The following is a 20,717-nucleotide window of genomic DNA, read 5'->3' on the forward strand; positions in this document are numbered from 1 at the left end:
CCTACTATAAGCACTGCCTGAACCCTATCCCCAACTGTAAAAATAAGTCAATAAAAAAACCAGAAAACAATCTTTAAAATAAATATCAATATTAACATTGCTGAAATTAGAAAAGAAATTAATTCTGTGAAGCCTAAGTATGAGTGTGCTGAGTTCCGTGGTCATTCCTCCCCCCATAGAGTTTGAAAATGTGTCCCTACATTTATGAAGGAGTTCAGTGCTTATGCAACTGCGAGGCTGATCACTGATGCACCAGGCTTAAGCTGGGCAAACAATTTGCATCTCCCATCCACCCCGTCTGCCAACGCACCTCAATCCAGATTTGCAAAACCCCTCCCAGCCCAAATCTGAGCCTTTTTTTGATAGGAGAGCTAATTTTGTGATGTATAGCAGCTGATGCTGTGATGTTATTCATTTTCACTTGGGATGCTGAGATCTGAAATCATTTCTCCAGAGATAAAATATGAATAAAATATCCCCAACCTCTTCCTTCCATCAACACAATTAATTAAAATAAATATAGAGAGATCTGCTGACATTTAGGTTGTGAATTCATAATTAATAGGACAGCTGCAGTCTAATAAATGACAATCATTTAAATCATTAAGAAAGGATAATGGTGGACTAATCAAACCCCCCTCCGCATCAAGGATTTACTCAAGTCTGTAGTGACAAGGCCTGCAGACTGTAACGTAAGGGTCCAATTCATCAACAGGATAAGAGGGAGATGGGATTTCCCCCTCTTCACATTGTAATGATGAATAAGGGGCATTTACATACATAAAAATGTGAAAGCACATCATAGTGCCCATCATTACCATACCCCCACATTTATAGAAAACCATTACCAAATTTTTATATTTATAGAAAACTGGCAAATCCTGTATGGAGCGGAGAGCATAATTTGAAATTTATGAAGCACCGATATTCCACAAATAGAAATTAGGTAATTTTTATCTATACAACTTTTTTGTTTCTCTGCATTTGAAATGATTTGGGATGAGGGTGTGAGAAGGAAATGGAGCAGCTGAACACAGCTAGGATATAAGAACAGAGAAAGAAAGAGAGAAAACCCATTTGCTTCAAGAGAAAGGAATTGGGAGCTAGGAGGCTGATGATGTTCCTTGAAGCAGGGAGCATATATGTGTAGAGATGGTGCAGCAAGTGAGGAAAGAAAGGCCTGACAATGGAGGAGGAGCTGGCAGCAGAGAAAGAAAGAGATTGAACCATTGCCTTGGTTTTCATAAGGTAAAAACAAATTGTAGAGGAAGAAATAAACAGAGTTATTTAGGGTCAAGGATCTAAATATTCCAAAGTTACTAGTGATTTTGGCTGCTTTAGTTTTTTAATGCCTAAGACAGCACACACCTAAAATGGGCCTGATTTTCAGAGGGTGGACACTCAATACTTTCTTAAAATCAGGCTCCTCTTGGGCAAAGCACTCAAGAACTAAAGCATCCCAAATAATTAATATTTTTTGAAAATATAGGCCAGGCTTTTGTATTCTTTTCTGACTCTTTTTAAACTTTAAACAAGTCACTTAATTCATCTATAAAATTGAGACAGTAATGCCTTACACCCTCCCTCAAAAGGGGCGTTGTGAGGGTTAATTTAATTAATGCTTGTAAAAGGCAGTGAGATCTTTGGATGAAAGATGCTACATAAGTGCAGAGTCAAATTACATTGGCACTAGTAGATAATGGGATGGAGAAGATGCCTAGGAAATAATGGAAATATCCAAGAGAATTTACCCTTTATTAAGATTCTCATTATACATTTACATAGAGTAGCATCTGCAATTTTAAACTAGGATAAAATTAAAGCATTCTATTAGTTATCATATCTCAGGCCATAAGCTACCTGCTTGAAGTCAAAGGAATATCTCCCTGTCTCACACACATACATACACAAACACAATGGAACACTTGCAAAATCAGGGGCACTATGAGGAGTTTAGATCTTCCTCTGACTTGAGGTATTGGTGTCTTTTGGAGACAGGATGCTGGACTAGATGGTCCATTGGTCTGTTTAACTGTAGCATTACCTATGTTCCTATGCTTCAAAGCCTAAATAAAGATAATTGCATTTTGCTGCTATGCAGACTAACTGTGACATTTGACTCAGACAATATTTTCCTGGTTGGGGTAAAGGAATTAAGAACATGAATGGTTGCATTTAATTACAACTGTCTGAACACTGAGTATTTTTCTCTGCTCTTTCAAACTTGGTACCAGTTCATCAACTAGTAACTCAATCCTGTTTCCATGGCAAAAATGGAAAGGTCAGTTGTAAGGTGGATTGGGTACGTGAGACTTCATTTAGGAACTCTGAAAACTGCTGCAGATGACACTAATGGAGATTTAAAATAGCTATGAAAATAGAAAACCAATGTAAAAAAAATTCATTCAGTTGACGAGCCACAATCCTTCATTTAACAAAATCAATGTTGAGTTCATTACCTTTTATAAAACCTTAGTTTCTCTTGCACTTCGAAAATTATGTGCAAAATGTACTCTCAATTAGCAACGTGGTATCCTTTGTGTTTTGTATATAATGGTTTTATTTTTCTTAAATTAAACCTTTGTACCTTTATTCTGCATGATAAATGCAAAATGAATGCTTTTCTTTCTCTGAAGGTAAATTCTGGGGGCATGCGAGCAATAGACATGCAGTGAAGAGGTGTCAGTTGTTAATGTGTTATCTGTGATAGTACTGCCAACCCAAATATGCATACAGGTGCACAAGTAACTCGGGATATAAACATCAAACTTGTCAGCATGCCCCAATTCCTAAAACTATAGTCCACATAACAATTAAACCATAGCTAACAATTATGTAGCATCTTTCATCTTTACATTCTAAAAATGCTTGGAAATAAGGACCTAATCTTGAAGTCCTTTCTCATTCCTGATTCAGGCAAGGCTCTCCGTGAGCTCAATAGGGGTTTCACCCAAATGAAGATTTCAGGACTGTGCCAGTTTTAAAGGGATGACTGGATGGATAGGTGGAATATTATCGTTTCCCAACCAAAGAAGGAAGAGAAGATAGAAGGAGGATGTGGCGGCTTATTCACACTTTCGGGTTGCCCGTGAATCTGCATTTTTGTGGATAATGAGGCATCATGATAGTGCATACCTCCTAAAACTGGAGTTGTGTTACAAACTAATTGAAACAATGGAGTATCCAATGGGGGGGAGGTGTGGGGGAGGGGAGAATAATACACCATCTCTGTAGATTACTGTAAAGAAGAGTGGGGAAGGAAGCACATTTCCTCTCCTCTCCCTGGCCTGGTAAAGCAGCACTCCCTTATTGCTCTCCCCCTCCAACTTGGCTGGTGCAGTGAGAGCTCCCCACTTCAATGTACTTAAACCATGTACATTGTCCTCCAGCAAGGCAGCTGTATGGGGGACTGTGCAGATGCAGTCAGACTTTTCTAAGACTGCAAGTGCTTTGAAGGGACTAATTGCAAAGACTGTAATCTCTTTGGGCAGGGACTGTTTTAACAGTTACAGTGCTTAACACAATGGAATGTGGGTCAATGACTAGGACTTCTAGGTGCTACCACAATACAACTAATGAAGAATAATCAGCCAGCTGCTGCCATGTTTGTGTTGATTGACTCACATTCTGCATCTCTTTCTATACCCAGCCTTGGGAAATGGATCTATCTGAGACTTACAATTTCTCACACAAAGATATTTCCATTTTCCTGGGCCCAGAGAAAGAGATATGTTCAGAGGTGAACACTTGCAAAGAAGACACATTTCCTACCAATAAATCTAAATTGGTTTGTATTTTGCTCCTGTGTTGTGGAAACCTCTCTAATGTTCTGAGTATTGATTCTAAGGCATACATCCTCCTCTACTGGCTTTCATGGCCCCAGTAGTGTTATGAGTCTGGTGCAGAGTCTGTCAGAGCTCTTTAAATATTTCATCAGGACTTAAAAAATGCAGAGTTCCTGGATGATCCAGATAGCTACTTACATAAAAGTCTGAATCACCAATTTAGCACTGTTCTAAACAAGCAGAAAACACTTACATGCCATTGAATAAACAAATATGAGGGAACTTATCTTTGCAAGCATTTTAGTGAGACCTTTCATGAAACAAGTCAAATACACATTAGCAGGTATGCTCTGAGTGCTTAAGCTCTCTATCAAAAACCAAAGTGTCTAATTAGCAGGAGGTTAAGAAGTGAAGTGGAGAGGATAAAACTAACACAGCGTGAGATCCTTCACAAAATACATTTGAAAATAAACAAGAGAAAATTCAAAGGGATATCTGTTCAGCCTATCTGTTTAAATAGTACTTTTAGTAATGCACTGAATTGTGTTTGCATCCTAAAAAGGCATTTATTGTAAGTTAATTGAATTTCATGCAACTGTCACAAGGGCACTTATTGAAAAGTAACAGGTAAATCTGTATAAAATATTGCATTTGTGTCTGTCTTCCCACAATTGCACTGTACGTGTACATTGCATTCTGTGGATGGGATACATAATGTCTGCTCATGGGTGCATGGTCAGGTCACCCTGTATATTGGCTAAACACAGCGACACAACACAAACTTAGTAAGGTGATGTGATCCAGTAGATAGAGCACCCGAATGGGGATTACAAGACCTAGGTTTAACTGCCCTAGAAGTACTCCTTTTCTTTTTGCCCTAGCATTGAATTTTTCTGTGACCTTAGGCAATTTGTCACCTCTTGGTGCCTCAGTTTCTCCACCTGTAAAATGGGGATAATTAAGAGCACTATTTAAATGTTTGATGTTACATTATAAGATACAACGTTGACATCCTTCTGGTAGCTGCATGCTATGGAAGAAAAGTCCTAATACTACTATATACTGTTTGGAATATGCACATGTGGGTGTTGACTGACTAAATAAAGATTCTGGTTTATAATCAGTGCATTCTTATAAAAATAAAAAATAATGTATAAGTGCCCCCAAACTCCGTCTCCTGGATTGTTCAAAGTAGAGTACATTTTTAAAAATACTATTAAAATGCCCTCATTAAAATTCAAACAAATTAAAACTAATTGGCGATGGAAGGTAAAAGGGTCCAGTAGAAAAGTGAGGAATGAAAGGAGGATGGCATAGAAGGAAATAATCAGAGGGCCAAGTGCAGTGGTACTAAAAATACCTTTAAGATACAGAAGTCTTGAAGTGTCTTTGTTTGGCAGGTGGGGAGAAATGACTTGAGATGATTGCCAAGGATTGAGAGAGAGACCTTTACACCTGAGGGTGCATCACAGCAGAGTCATGATGACTAACAATCTAAACCAAGATGGAGAGATCCCTGAAAGGTAGAGAGCAATCTTTCCTCTGACACTCTCAGGACAAGGCTCAATGAAATAGTCTCAAATATAGCTGCTTTTTAACTACTCATTCCAGAGATGGGATGAACACAATGCCCAGTTGTAGGTACTTTTGACCACTGGGGACGGTCTCTTCAGAGGGCCATAGGTCTACAGTATATAACCCATACTTTCAAAGCTATTACCAGTCAACACTGTGAATATCCATTTTGAATTATGGACAATAACATCTGAGATTCAATATTTTTGTCCTATATTTAGAATAGAAACTAAGTGGTTATCTCAGATATCACCATGTGTCTACTCAGGTTTAAGGCTGAATTTTTAAGGGTACCCACTGCACCTCCAGGATGACATTAGACTCCAAAAGTTTGGCCTTATTCCCAACATCTCCATTTCTTTTAGAGATGATGCTCCCACAGGTGGTGTAAAGAGATGATAAACCTGGCAGCAGAGTAGTTCAATGTCCACTCCACTATTAATTGATTTGTCTTCTACTAGGAGAGAATGTTAGGCCATTTAATTAGTATATAACAAGTTAGATGTATCGAGTCAGATGTCAATTAACATATTTAGAGAGCAGCCGCATATTATCTAAGCTAACTGATATCTGATTAAATTGCTGAGATTATTCATTAAGTAATAGCAAAACTCCCTATACTTTTATTGCTCTATAATTTGGAGTTAATTACATAACAGCTAGGTTTGCCACCTACTCCTACTGTGAACTCTCACTTACTGTTTCTCCTAGCAACCAATTTGTATTTAATAATGTAACAAACTTGACTCATTAGGCCTAAGTGAAAGGGCTATATTTGATACATGCAGTAGCAGGTAATAACAACAGTTTCTGATTAAATTAGTCAGCTTGGTACAAGAGAGACTTGAGTCATCGAGTCTCGCACATTAGAGAAAGAAAAGACATTATTTCATCATTTACCCTAAGGTAAATTTTGTAGGTTTGTAGGTTTTTTTGTCCAGACTAATTTTAAATGTCTCTAATGATGAGACTTCTACTGCTTTCCTTGGAAGGCTACTGCACAGATTAGTAGATCTCACTAATAGGAAGTTTATTCCTAGTTGCTCTTCCTTGAACTAACTTAAGGAATTCTCTATCCTTCTTATTAATAACCTTTAAGTATTGGAAGACAGCAATGTTCATCATTCTCTTTTATAACCAGGTTACCTTCTGCTTTCTCATCCTCCCACATGCATACATATTGTGTATCTTTTTAAGAAAGACAAAGTGATATGTCAGACATGTAGTATTTGAAGATCATGACGTTGCCACCATAACAGAATCTGAATTGGAACTAAACTCGATTCACTTGGCTTGGTATATCCCAACAGGACCATAATTTAAAGATATAAGCTCAGATGATGGGAAAAGTACTTATAATAAATAGGGCACTTTGGCAATGTTATTCCAAGTAAATTATATTAAAATAAAAGTAAAGGAAATGAAAATTAAACAAGGAAGACTGGGATACAGGACTAATTCTCCCACATGGCAGAAGTGCTGAAAGACTGCTCCACTCCCAGAATATCTCATTCTGACATGCATTTCTACTTTGAAAAAGCAACTGTGCAAAAACAACACCTTTTAACTTGGCTCCTTGTGTGCATTCCAAGATATGCTTGCTGACTTCAGTGACAAAAGCCTTAACTACTTTTTATTCCAGTTAGCCTCGAAGACTCGCCATAGCTAACAGCTAAGGGACAATGAATTAGAGTCTCTTATGGCTCACATATCATTAGCAGAATTGTTAATTAATTTCCCAATGCAGACTTAAATTTCTGCTCTTAGTTACAGCCTGTTTAGAGACACATATTAATTTGAATAACATTTGAGGATGACAGATCAAGGGCAGGGTTTGTCTGGAAGAGTCTCTATTATTACTGATCATGATGTGCAAGGCAGTAATAAAACAGCTCACATTGCAGATCACCAGTTCGGTGCGCAGGAATGAAATTAAAAACAAAACAAAACAATGACTTGTAACTAAGAGTATTAAAGCTGACAGACAATAAACCTGAAATACGTAAAGGTAGACCCATTTATAACGAAAAAAGAAAAGGAGTATTTGTGGCACCTTAGAGACTAACAAATTTATTTGAGCATAAGCTCAATGAAGTGAGCTGTAGCTCATGAAAGCTTATGCTCAAATAAATTTGTTAGTCTCTAAGGTGCCACAAATACTCATTTTCTTTTTGCGAATACAGACTAACACGGCTGCTACTCTGAAACCTGACATTTATAACGAGTCGCTTTTCAGAGTAGAATGGCACTTTAAAAAACAGGCTCTTTAACCTGATGAAGGACTTTCATGGTGGAAATAGCTGGGTGAGAAACCAGATTTAAGATTTAAGTGGCAATCATGAGATCAAAGCCAAAACTAATACAAAATTATTTTCTTTTATAACCACAGCCCGTACTAAATGAGTTTGTTGGGCTGTCTCAGGTGGTCATTTGTCCACATTACAGAACTAGCAGTCATGCCTAAAATAAACAAACAGTTTCCTTACAAACTGTGCAAGCTGGTTCATAATCACATACGTCACTATTCACATTGCAAATACGTAGAACAAGCTATTGGAACTGATTGACAATTTGCTCTAAAATGATAGTAAATTGGTGGCTAGTGACCCAGGCTTGGCATTTTATTGTTTCTGTTACATTGCTCTGAAACATGCTGAAATAGAAGAAAAAACTATGTAAAAAAGACAGACAATAAACCTGAAACACAGTGAACATGCATACTTATTCATTCTGATTTTTTTGCAGAAACTATTGAAAAATTCATCAAAAGGTTTAAGTTTTATATTTTGCATTCTGTTGTTGTCGTAGTTGTTGTTTCTGATGTTGTTGTTTTGTGGGTTTTGGTATTTTGGTTATTTTTTTCCCTCCAGGATAAAAACAACCCAAATATCTATTATAAAAGGTGGCTCTTTATAGCAAAAGCACAAAAAGCTTGCACTAGAAGCAGCAGCAACAGCTGTGAAGGAGAGTATGACAATCAGGAATATTAAGATGAAGCATCATTTGTTTTTATAAAGCGATGTTTATTTTGTGATAATGATACAATTAATAGCAAATATGCTAGTGGGTTCATAGCAGAAGTAATTAATGTAGCATTAATTTCAATGGTTTTTTTAAAAATGTAATAAATTTGAAAAGCTACAGAGTTTCTACATTGCTATGAAAAATAAACCAGTTCTGTTTGATAAATCAGCAGCAGCAGTCATATTTTGGTATAACACGAATGTTCCAGGTACTTCAGCTAAAGCCTGATTTTATTAATAATAACAATAATAATGGGACAAAGGGCTTTGTCCTCCTAAATGAATAGTTTAGGCACTTAGAATGTTGATCATAGGGAGAGAGTGGTAATTATTCAAGTTAAAAACAGCTGTGAACTGACATTATTAATGTTCATCTACCTTAATTTATGCTCATGGCAATATGGCTGTTTTGAGCAAAATTTAAATTAAAGAAAACTAGATTTAAATATGAAAATAAAGATCATTGCATAAAAAACGATACTGTAGTGAGCCATAGACAACAGGTCCTCATTGGAATAGTTGGCACTTTAAAAGTTTAACTCTACAGCTCTCAGGCAGCAAGAGAGAGTGTAACTTGTGGCCATCATTTAATTCTTCTTTTTAGTTTAACAATAATTAATACTTTGTCCTTCTATACCATATCCATCTGATGGTCTCAATGCTCTTTACAAATATTGATGATCATCACACATCTGTGAAGTACAGGAGGTATAATTAGTCTCCATGCTACTGATGAGAAAACTGAGGCACAAAATGGTAAATTACAAGTCAAGTACAGAATCTGAAAATGAATATACTGGTAAGTGGTTGCAAGAGGCAAAGTATTATAACTTGCATTGATTTGGCATTCAGTGGGTGTGCAAAACAAGTGTATCTCACATGAATTTTGTATTCTGTGGGAATCAAAATCAGACCGTAGCAGAAGCAAAGCAATTGTCAGTGAGTTACACTTGCATATACCAAAGCTGAACTTGATGACGGCAAATGGTGTAGCATAAATTAAAGTGTATAGCTGTTGGAGGATCCGTCTTTTATGTCTTGAGTTTTCTACTACAAGTCCCAAAGCTCCTTCTGGTGCCATCTTGTATGTTAGTTATATTCATACGAAATGAATAACATAACATATGAAATACCCTATAAAATATCAACTTGGTGCAGGGAAGCAGCAGACATAGATGATGATGCTTTTTTTCTCAGCAAGACATTTTTATCACGGAAAAGTTGTTTTTAAAAATTTCTTAAAGGTGATCTGAGCTTCTGATTCAGAAGTTTCAGTGGCACAGGAAGTAAGCCAGAGGAATTCTTTTCACATCTGACACAAATTAAATGTATGTTCTGGATTGTTTTGTGGGGAGGAGAGTGATCATTTATGAAATTTCATTGTAACATGCATGAATTCAAATGAAGAACCAGATCTCTAATTACATAACTGCTACCAAAAGCCAAGCTAGCTCAGAAATAATTCATATAGCCAGCATATAGTGATATGAATGGTTTGCTGGTTGCTCTATTTTGCACCTCTCACAATTTTGTAGACCTCTTATCTGAGCTTTTAGTGATATCAGCAAGAACCTGTGTGCTTGGCATACTGATCCTAAGTGCAACCTAGCCCCAGGAGTGGTTTTACCATGAAACAAAGCATGCAGTGGCATGGGGTCCCCAACAACAGGGGGCTCCCAAAATGCAGGACAAATATCTGACAACCTGCCCCTGAGTCCCCGCCGGTGGTGCAGCAGGGCTCAGGTAGGCAGGCTGCCTGCATGCCATGGCTGGTGGCCCCATGCCGCTCCAGAAAATGGCCAGCTGCTGGCACATATCTGTGCACCCCTGGTGTGTGGGGGAGGCAGCTCCAGGCACTGCTCCTGCCCCAGGCAGCGCATGGAGACCCACTGCCTGCCTCCCAACAAGGGGCGTGCAGAGACGAGCCAGCAGCAGAGCTAAGGCGGCTCCCTGCCTGCTCTGCCTCCCTCCCTCCATGCCACTTTCCTCCTGGAAGCAGCCGGCATGTACCTGCAGCCCCTGGAGATGGGGGAGGTGTCTCCATGCACTGCCCCCACCCTGAGCACTGATTCCACAGCTCCCATTGGGCGGAAACCTAGGAGCCGCTACCAGAGGAGTGTGTGTGCTGGTCACTTTGGGAGCTGCGCCATCTGAGGTAAGTGCTGCCCTGCTACGTCCTCCTGCATCCCGAGCCCCTGCCCCAGCCCAAAGCCTGCACCCCGCACCCAAACTTCCTCCCAGAGACTGCACCCCTCACCCCCTCCCACACCCGAACCCTCTGCCTCAACCAAGGTACCTAACTTTATTTTCATTTACTTCCCATTACTTATAATATAGGAGAAGGATGAAGAAAAATTGAATGAAAAACAGGGGGGAGATAAGAGAGAATGTTCTTTTTCTTGGCTGGGTCTCCAGAGGAGGGTGGGGCCTGAAAATGAAGCTGTACACAGGGCCCCACTAACTCTAAATCCGCCACTGCCTAGCCCCAAATTTTGGTAGTGGAATAGTTTGTAGTCTTTTGATTTTGGTTTTTATTGTTGTCAGCATGGGAGCAGGGAAAGTTGTTCAGTACAATTAAATGAGGAGAGAAAATCCCATTGAAAATATGATTGCATGATTATTAAATTATACATATTTTTATTGGTGGTGGATCCTTCATTTAATTTGATTGTATACTTTTCCACCTTTGTACCACTCTCATTCTATAATATGAGGCAATATAAAATCCATGTTGCAAATTAAATGGCATCGTAGTATTTCAAAATTAAATTACAGCCAGTCGGAGCCACGACCGGCCGAACCTGTGGACGCGGCATGTAAACAAACCAGCCTGGCCTGCCAGAGGGCTTACCCTGGTGGGCCACATGCCAAACATTGCCGATCCCTGGTGTATCATTTAATGTGGGTGGGTGGGGGCAGGAATGTAAGGTAGATCTGGGGAAATCCACCCCAGAAAATTATTTGAAAATACTTATCATTTGGTGCAATTTGGTCCATTACAAAGGCAATCCCATTGCTCTTCAGAAGTTTTTTATAAGCCCCAAGGATAGCTCATCTCTGGCAGGGATGATTTAGCAGTATGCAGAAAAGGGGTGCATTTAATTAAAGGCAAAGAAATCTCCCAAATCTCTCTTCTGTTTGATGACGGAATTTTAACAAGGGGCTTTCAGGGACCCAAAAGAGACCTGACCAGACTATTTCTTTATGTGCATTTCACATTATGCTGTGCTACAGCCATTTAGGATGACCAGATAGCAAGTGTAAAAAATTGGGACAGGTAGTGGGGGGTAGTAGGTGCCTATATAAGAAAAAGCCCCCAAAATTGGGACTGTCCCTATAAAATTTGGATATCTGGTCACCTTACGGCCAGTTTCTCTCCATGGAACAATGCTACTAGTATATAACATGACAGTGGGGTGCCCACAAATGTACTCAAAAGACTGTTCTTTGAGATCTGATACTCACTGATTTTAAGAGATAGAAGTGGATTCATTCAAGTTCCCTGCATACATTCCAAATCTGCATTTAATTCAATAGGTCATAACAATAATGGTTATTAGTTTGTTCATATATTCTGGGGAATACTAATAAGCAGAAAAATAGCCTGCTAGGAATTGTATGGAATGATCTGCATCATTTGTTATCTTAAATTGAAGGAGGAAAAAACTGTATATGTTCGAATAATGCAGGATAATAAAAAAATATACAGAAAGACTATGAAGGGAATTTTTCATGAGGGTTTTTCCAGTGTATAAATGAATCAATAAGCCACAATAGATCATGCATTAGTTTGCTAGTGGTGCAACTATTTAAGTATTTGTTTCTACTATATTATCCTGTACTGTGTAGTCTATTTACTGTAGTAAATACATGGTTGACTAGAGACAGATACTTAAATATCCCAACTCTTGAACTGAGGCCTGTGAGTTCCCAGAAAGGCATTGCATCCTGACCTCCACTCATCATCTGCTGAAACCTGGTGGGCTAACAGGTTAGTAGGATTATAGCCTCAGCCAAGGCACTGCCCAAAGGAGCCCTGATTGGAGGATTGTCCAGGTCCGATTGGTTCAGCCATGTTATTTAAACCAGAAGGAAGCACCAGAAGTCAACTGAGAAACTCTGTGATTTCCTTTTGTGGCTGTATTGGACCTTGCTTGTGCCTGCCTCCTGCACCCATCCCTGTTCCTGACTCCTGTTTGGTTCCTCCCTCATTCCTGCCTTCACTTCTAGTCTCATAGTGCCCCTGCTTCATGTTTGATCCTTGCCTCTCCTTCCTGGGTTATTTCTTGTGTGTGAAGAAATAATCAGCAGCTTCCCTGTTAATTATGCCTTCCTCATCTCAAAGTAGCCTCTGAAATCATCTTGCAAAAGAGGACCAATACTACACTGAGTGGAAAGCTTTTATGAAATGGCTAAAATTCAGAAATATTTGGCTCCTCAGTTGGGAATTACTTCTTTCAGCTAGAAAGTGTTTCTAGTTAATGGCCTAATAAATGGATCAAGGAGACTCAACAGTATGGAAACGACTTGATTCCCTGGTGATGATACTTTGATTCTATACCTGGGATTGAATCTATCAATGTTTCTTATCCATGATGTGTGTTTGATAATTTCACTATAACTTGATAATAATGGGAAGGAAGGATGTTCTTGTGGATGTTTATGCACTGTCCTGGCAGATAGGAGATTGATCCTAATGTCACCCTGAGAGGACAGCATGTGCTCTCTTTCATAACAGTGTTTCACAGGTCACATGCAGATTCTATAGAAGCCTTTCTAGCATCTACCAGGACATTGATTGGCCAGTCAATGCAATAACTCAGTCCCCAAGGCTAGTAAACATAGATGCATGGACCAGTGAAAAGTTGTCTCATTCCCCTCCAACACCAGCTCCACTGCCACCATGACCCATGATTGAGGCCAAAATCCAAATGGAACAGATCGTTTTGACACCCATCATCCTCCATCAAATGACTTTTCTCTTTCCCAGTGCTATTCCTTAATTGACAGCTAGCATTCTGCCATGAAACCTGACTCCTGTATTGCCATCTCATTCAGCGCTATCACCTCAGAACAGCACTGTCTGTAGAAAAGAAAGTGTGTTGTATTACCCTCCTCACCATGTCATCAAGAAAGCCTTGAGAGAGCTGATTGTCCTTTGCCATGGATGTTCTTTAGAGTCTTCTGAAAAAGCCTGGTGACTAGCATGTCCCAGGAGATAAGCCAGGGTTGTATTGCTCAAATGCACCACCTTACTCAGGTCATCTCTAAGTTCATCACATAGGTGAGTGATGTCCCCTGCTCTCCCTGGCAGTTGACCAGGATGAGGGTGGTCTAGCCTAGTGGCTGGAGTGGGCAGCAAGCCCAGGACTGGGATCAGAGCCATAGTCAGTTATCAGGAGCCAAAGCAACAGGTACAACCCAGAGGCAGAAAATGGGTACCAGAGACAAGGATCAAGGTGTAGTCTGTAGTTAGGAGCCAGAGTCAAGGGTTAAACCAGAGGTCAGGAACTGGAGCGAGCAGGCAGGCAAGGAGTGGTTTAAGGCAGGGGCAGGACAGAAGCAAGGCTGGGTGTAAGGCAGGAGCAGCAGAAACAAGGTAAGGCAGGAACAGACAGAGCAGTAGGCATGAGTGTTGAGAAGCCAGTGGGCTGCTGCTGCTGCTGACTTAAGAGCCAGCCTGCTGGCCTCTGTAGCCAATCAGGTTGTGTGGCTGATCAGGCAGCCTGCTGCAGGCCAGCTGTACTGATTAGGCTGTCTGGAGACTAGCACTGCTGCAGACCCTGACACTCCTTCCAGACCTTAGCAAAATGCTTTTTCTGCATCTCCCTCTACCAGACTCATTTTATCTCCTTCCGTCTCCCTCTCATCAAACTCTTTTGTGTTTTGGGGGAGTTTTCAGCCTTTGAGAGTAGTGTTTCCAGTAGTGTGGTACTCAGAGCAACTAATGAATATCTGGTGTGTTGGTGGCTTAAACTGCATCTCCTGGGCTACCCACATCCCACCATGATGACATCAGAAGTGTTTATTTGACCATTAGGGACCTCTGAGAACTATTGCAAATCTTCATTGAGCAGCCAGTGTCTGGAAGCTTGGCCAGGACCCAACTTTTGGGGAACCTGATCCAAAACCCAGTGAAGTCAATAGAAAGATTCCAACTGACTTCAGGAAGCTTTAGATCAGGCTCTGGCTACATTCAGCCAACAGAGCACTCAGGAGACTTGGGTGTGAATAAGGAATTGTTCTGAAAATCCACTGAGCCCCTAAATATGCCTGAAGCCCCCATTTAAATCAAGCAACAGGCCCACTTGGGTTTTTTTGAAAATGCTGTCTCCATCACCCTCTCTCTCTCTCTCTCACCCACACACACTTTTTGTGGGGGGAGAGGTAAGTGAAATAAGGGGTGTTTCTAATAAATTGTATTCATATCATCTTTAATAGTGGCAAATCTTCCACTTCTTCAAAGGGAGTATTTTCTCATCAGTTTAATTTTCACATACACCCACTCTAGACCTCTTCTTTTATGAAGATTAGTCCATTATTGTGCAAGAGTATTTGCTTGCCTTGGCTTTCTGCTTTAACAGCTACTTATTAGGCATTTCAAAGTTTGCCATGAGCTGCTGCCACTGCTGCGGGATTCTTTTTCTTTTCTTTTCTTTTTCTTTTCTTTTGCCAAGCCTCTAAGTTTCAAGCTTTGGCAGAAGTTCTTGCACAGTATATAACCTGAACTATTAATAGGTAAGAATATTCATAAACACTTAGCGTTTCCTCTTCCCCCTCCCTCCCACCCCCATGGCTTTGGCAACCAAGCCAAGAACCAAGGAAGGAGAACAGCTCAGGTGAAGCAAGGAGTACTATAATGTACTTTCTGATTTCCTAAAGAGCATGTTTATCTCTGCCTTCCTCCCACACACACTGTACACACACCACTGCCCTAGGGTCCATTTCATGTGCTAGAAGCAGAGTCAAACAAAAAAACAAGATTACCAGCAAATCATCTTTGCATTACTTAAAGCATCTAATAAAGGGAAGGTAAAGGACACATACTAATTTAAAGGCACAGCCTCCTGATTAACATACGTAAACAACAGACAAGTAATGAACAAGTCACTATCATTGTTGGCATAGCCACTACAAAAAACTAGTAATAGGTGGTAGACTGTCTCATAAGACATTTTTCATGTAATGGAAGTTAGGAACTTTTGCTATGGCTATTAGAGAGCTGTCTACAAAGTGCTTTCTAATCCCTTTCTCTGGATCATCTGGTACTAACTATTGCTGGAGATAAGATGCTGGAATAGATAGACTATTGGTTTGATCAGCATGGCGATTCCTGTGTTCCTCCCTGGAGAAGGTTGGAGCTTGGACCAGAATACATTTGGCTTATACGTTTTTGTTTTGTTTTTAATTTAATACAAGTATTTGGCAGTGAGTATCAAGAGCCAAGGACTCTGGGGCCCAAGAGCAATGAACTGTGTAAGATGGTATTATGTTCTTCTCTGTCTCAATTTGGAGACCAAGAGCCTCTGGCAGTGTAAACCGCAACATGTGTGTATCATATATAATGCTCTGTGTACTGTGCAGTAAGCTAAATCTAAATCCTGAAGTAAGACCTCGTAATTTCCTTGGCATTGCAGAGTGGCAGCCTAGCAACTCAGCACAGTTTCATTTAAATGTAGAAACAGATGTTTCCACTGAATTAACTATATACACACAGAAATGGACTGTCATTTTGTAGATGCGAACAAAATGTATTAATTTTCAAAGACTCCCACTAATGTCTAAGATGGTACTTACAGGAACTGGATATATTGGGTCCTCAGATGGTGGGGTCTTCTAGCGATATATACACATACATTGCCTGGGATTTAGTCTCTTTACTAAACAATTTCCATGTTGTAGACAGAGAGTTTTTCTTGGCTTCAGTACTGTGTAATGCTTGTAGGTGTTCATTTTCCTCTATCCACTCCTCTTCACTGTGCCTACAGAGAATTATAGCATATGTTTATTGGGTTGTATTGACCTTTTTCCATTTGTTAATTAGGTTTTATGATGTTTTCTGAGGTATTCAGAGCCTTTCGGGTCTGAGCACCTCAGCAATTACAATTCTTATCGTTATTACAAAATGGTCCACCCAGTGGGTCATTGAGTGATTCAGATGGTAGCACAATGTGTGATTCTGACTGACAGTGATGAAGAGATCACAGGTGGCCAAAGAAGGTTCTCACTGAAATCAGGGGAGTTACTCCTGCTTATTAAATCTGGCCTAGAGAGAGAGGTTTCACAAGTTACCAAGTCAACCTGAGGCCAGGATTGATTTCACAGTGATTCCAACATGAGTTAGGGCTTTAACCTGCTTAGGTGCTTTTGAAAATCCTACTAGGTACCTATTTGCATATTTAGGCACCTAAAAACCTTTGTCTATCTGGCCTCCAGCTGAAGAACCTATTCAGTACTTTTTGACCTGCTAAAATTTCTGCATTTTCAGACCTTATCCAGAGAAAAGAAATTATGGATCTTTTTCGCCAGGGATTAACAACTAAATCTTTTTTTTAATGTAAACCACAGCTGCTTACTGACAATTACACCTAGAAAATTTCTGTAATGACCACTAATTTGCTTAATGACAGGTTTCAGAGTAGCTGCTGTTTTAATCTGTATCCACAAAACAAACAGGCATACTAGTACTCCTGTTCTTTTCACTAATTTGCTGTTAACTCTCCTGCTTTTTTCCATGTTGGTTAATACTGAAAATGAGGAGAAATGTTTTGTAGCAGTTCAGTACCTGTCCAGGAAGCATAACTGTCATCTTTTTAAAAATTCTCCTATCATATTTCAACAGAAAACTTGTTTGTTTAGTGACATAAGGATAAAAATTATTCAATGCAAGCAAATGACTTGCTGCTTTACCTAAGAGTTTTGAGAGGCTCTTATCACAATAGTTAATAGCTGTATTAATTATTCATACCTTTGCTTCTTACAATGACAAAGTGAAGAGCCAGTTGCTATATACTACAATATTAATAATTTTCTTTTCTTATTATAACTACAACTGGAGATGTGTCTGAACCCAAACTCTGCATTTGAATATCCAAACCCTAGGGATATTCAAGATGCAAATCCAGATCCTTTTGAGCATTAGAAATCCAGATTTGGATCCAAGTTTTGAAGCTCATACTCATCCCTAATTACAATCTACATGGTTGGTTTCAGAGTAGCAGCCGTGTTAGTCTGTATTCGCAAAAAGAAAAGGAGTACTTGTGGCACCTTAGAGACTAACAAATTTATTAGAGCATAAGCTTTCGTGAGCTACAGCTCACTTCATCGGATGCATTTGGTGGAAAATACAGAGGGGAGATTTATATACACACACAGAGAACATGAAACACTGGGTTTTATCATACACACTGTAAGGAGAGTGATCACTTAAGATAAGCCATCACCAGCAGAGGGGGGGGGAAGGAGGAAAACCTTTCATGGTGACAAGCAAGGTAGGCTATTTCCAGCAGTTAACAAGAACATCTGAGGCACACCATCCTAGCCACTATGGATGTAGAAGACCTCTATACCACCATTCCACACAAAGATGGACTACAAGCCATCAGGAACAGTATCCCCGATAATGTCATGGCTAACCTGGTGGCCGAACTTTGTGACTTTGTCCTCACCCATAACTATTTCACATTTGGAGAAAATGTATACCTTCAAATCAGCGGCACTGCGATGGGTACCCGCATGGCCCCACAGTATGCCAACGTTTTTATGGCTGACTTAGAAAAACGCTTCCTCAGCTCTCGTCTCCTAATGCCCCTACTCTACTTGCGCTACATTGATGACATCTTCATCATCTGGACCCATGGAAAAGAAGCCCTTGAGGAATTCCACCATGATTTCAACAATTTCCATCCCACCATCAACCTCAGCCTGGACCAGTCCACACAAGAGATCCACTTCCTGGACACTACGGTGCTAATAAGCGATGGTCACATAAACACCACCTTATATCGGAAACCTACTGACCACTATTCCTGCCTACATGCCTCTAGCTTTCATCCAGATCATACCGCACGATGCATTGTCTACAGCCAAGCTCTACGATATAACCGCATTTGCTCCAACCCCTCAGACAGAGACAAACACCTACAAGATCTCTATCATGCATTTCTACAACTACAATACCCACCTGCTGAAGTGAAGAAACAGATTGACAGAGCCAGAAGAGTACCCAGAAGTCACCTACTACAGGACAGGCCCAACAAAGAAAATAAAAGAACGCCACCAGCCATCACCTTCAGCCCCCAACTAAAACCTCTCCAATGCATCATCAAGGATCTACAACCTATCCTGAAGGACGACCCATCACTCTCACAGATCTTGGGAGACAGGCCAGTCCTTGCTTACAGACAGCCCCCCAGAACCACTAACCCAGGAACCTATCCTTGCAACAAAGCCCGTTGCCAACTCTGTCCACATATCTATTCAGGGGACACCATCATAGGGCCTAATCACATCAGCCACACTATCAGAGGTTCGTTCACCTGCGCATATACCAATGTGATATATGCCATCATGTTCCAGCAATGCCCCTCTGCCATGTACATTGGTCAAACTGGACAGTCTCTACGTAAAAGAATAAATGGACACAAATCAGACGTTAAGAATTATAACATTCAAAAACCAGTTGGAGAACACTTCAATCTCTCCGGTCACTCGATTACAGACCTGAGGGTAGCTATCCTTCAACAAAAAAACTTCAAAAACAGACTCCAACGAGAGACTGCTGAATTGGAATTAATTTGCAAACTGGATACAATTCACTTAGGCTTGAATAGAGACAGGGAATGGATGAGTCATTACACAAAGTAAAACTATTTCCCCATGTTATTTCTCCCCCCCACCCCACTCCCTACTGTTCCTCAGATGTTCTTGTTAACTGCTATGAAAATAGCCTACCTTGCTTGTCACCATGAAAGGTTTTCCTCCTTTCCCACCCCCCCTCCTCCCGCTGCTGGTGATGGCTTATCTTAAGTGATCACTCTCCTTACAGTGTGTATGATAAAACCCAGTGTTTCATGTTCTCTGTGTGTGTATATCAATCTCCCCTCTGTATTTTCCACCAAATGCATCCGATGAAGTGAGCTGTAGCTCACGAAAGCTTATGCTCAAAAAAATTTATCAGTCTCTAAGGTGCCACAATCTACATGGTTGTGATTTTCCCCACCTCTTCATTTCCCCCTTGTTGGCAGAGCTAGTCTATTTGTGGAGATTCCCTAAATAAAGTGGTATAACTATTGATCACTGCTATAAGCTATTAATATGGAACACATTTGAGTGTGTCAACTGTCACACTATGGGTGTAGGTGTTTATATATCATTCATAAGTAAACAGACTATATTAACAATCAGTTATACCAAAAGAATGCTTTATCTAGATCCCTTTATATTTTGTCAGTTTCCTATCAACCTTTTTTTGTTACTATGGATTACAAAAAAAACTTTCAGAGTAGCAGCCGTGTTAGTCTGTATCTGCAAAAAGAACAGGAGTACTTGTGGCACTTTAGAGACTAACAAATTTATTTGAGCATAAGCTTTCATGAGCTACAGCTCACTTCATCAGATGAATTCAGTGGAAAATACACTGGAGAGATTTATATACATACCCATAGTTTCATCTTCTCTATGTATATAAATCTCCCCACTGTACTTTCCACTGAATGCATCTGATGAAGTGAGCTGTAGTTCATGAAAGCTTATGCTCAAATAAATTTGTTAGTCTCTAAGGTGCCACAAGTACTCCTTTTCTTTTTTAAAAAAACTTTGAAAATATTGTACCAAGGCCAAAACAATTTGCAATGTTGCAATGGAATATATTACATTATTACTAAAAATGTATTGATCTAGTTATCCATGACATTGATAACATATTGTAAGGTCTGAGGTCTTTTTCTGCAGCAAGCAGCAGCAACCAAGCGTTAAGAAGCAGAGAGTCATATCCTCACATTCCATATAAATTGCATCAAAACCATGTAATATCAGGCTGTTAAGAAGGAACTCCTGTCCTAATTCCACCATCACTAGATTAAAAAACAGATCTTAAGATGGTTAGAGAAAACTTTGTTTGATAGCATTCTGTCTGGCAAGGAATCGCTTATCAATAGTTGTGACTGTGAAATCTTATTTGTTGTTTTGCCTTTATGGTCCCTACTTCTCTATTTCAGAGTAGCAGCCGTGTTAGTCTGTATTCGCAAAAAGAAAAGGAGTACTTGTGGCAGCTTAGAGACTAACAAATTTATTAGAGCATAAGCTTTCGTGAGCTACAGCTCACTTCATCGGA

At 39.9% G+C, this 20,717-nt stretch overlaps 2 long non-coding RNA genes across 2 annotated transcripts in view; one reads left to right on the top strand and one right to left on the bottom strand.

The window, feature by feature from the left end:
* On the bottom strand, positions 1-20,547 carry LOC122460533. The gene is made up of 3 exons (XR_006281900.1): positions 20,472-20,547; positions 8,051-8,057; positions 1-13 (listed from the first exon to the last, which is right to left on the bottom strand). It is a non-coding gene; the product is annotated as an uncharacterized LOC122460533 (long non-coding RNA).
* Positions 19,452-20,717, top strand: part of LOC122460532 — a 14,722-nt gene continuing 13,456 nt past the window's right edge. The window contains exon 1 of the long non-coding RNA XR_006281899.1: positions 19,452-19,464. This is a non-coding gene — a long non-coding RNA (uncharacterized LOC122460532). The remainder of the gene's footprint in view (positions 19,465-20,717) is intronic.

Source organism: Dermochelys coriacea, chromosome 6 (assembly GCF_009764565.3).
Source record: "Dermochelys coriacea isolate rDerCor1 chromosome 6, rDerCor1.pri.v4, whole genome shotgun sequence".
NCBI classification, from domain to species: domain Eukaryota; kingdom Metazoa; phylum Chordata; order Testudines; family Dermochelyidae; genus Dermochelys; species Dermochelys coriacea.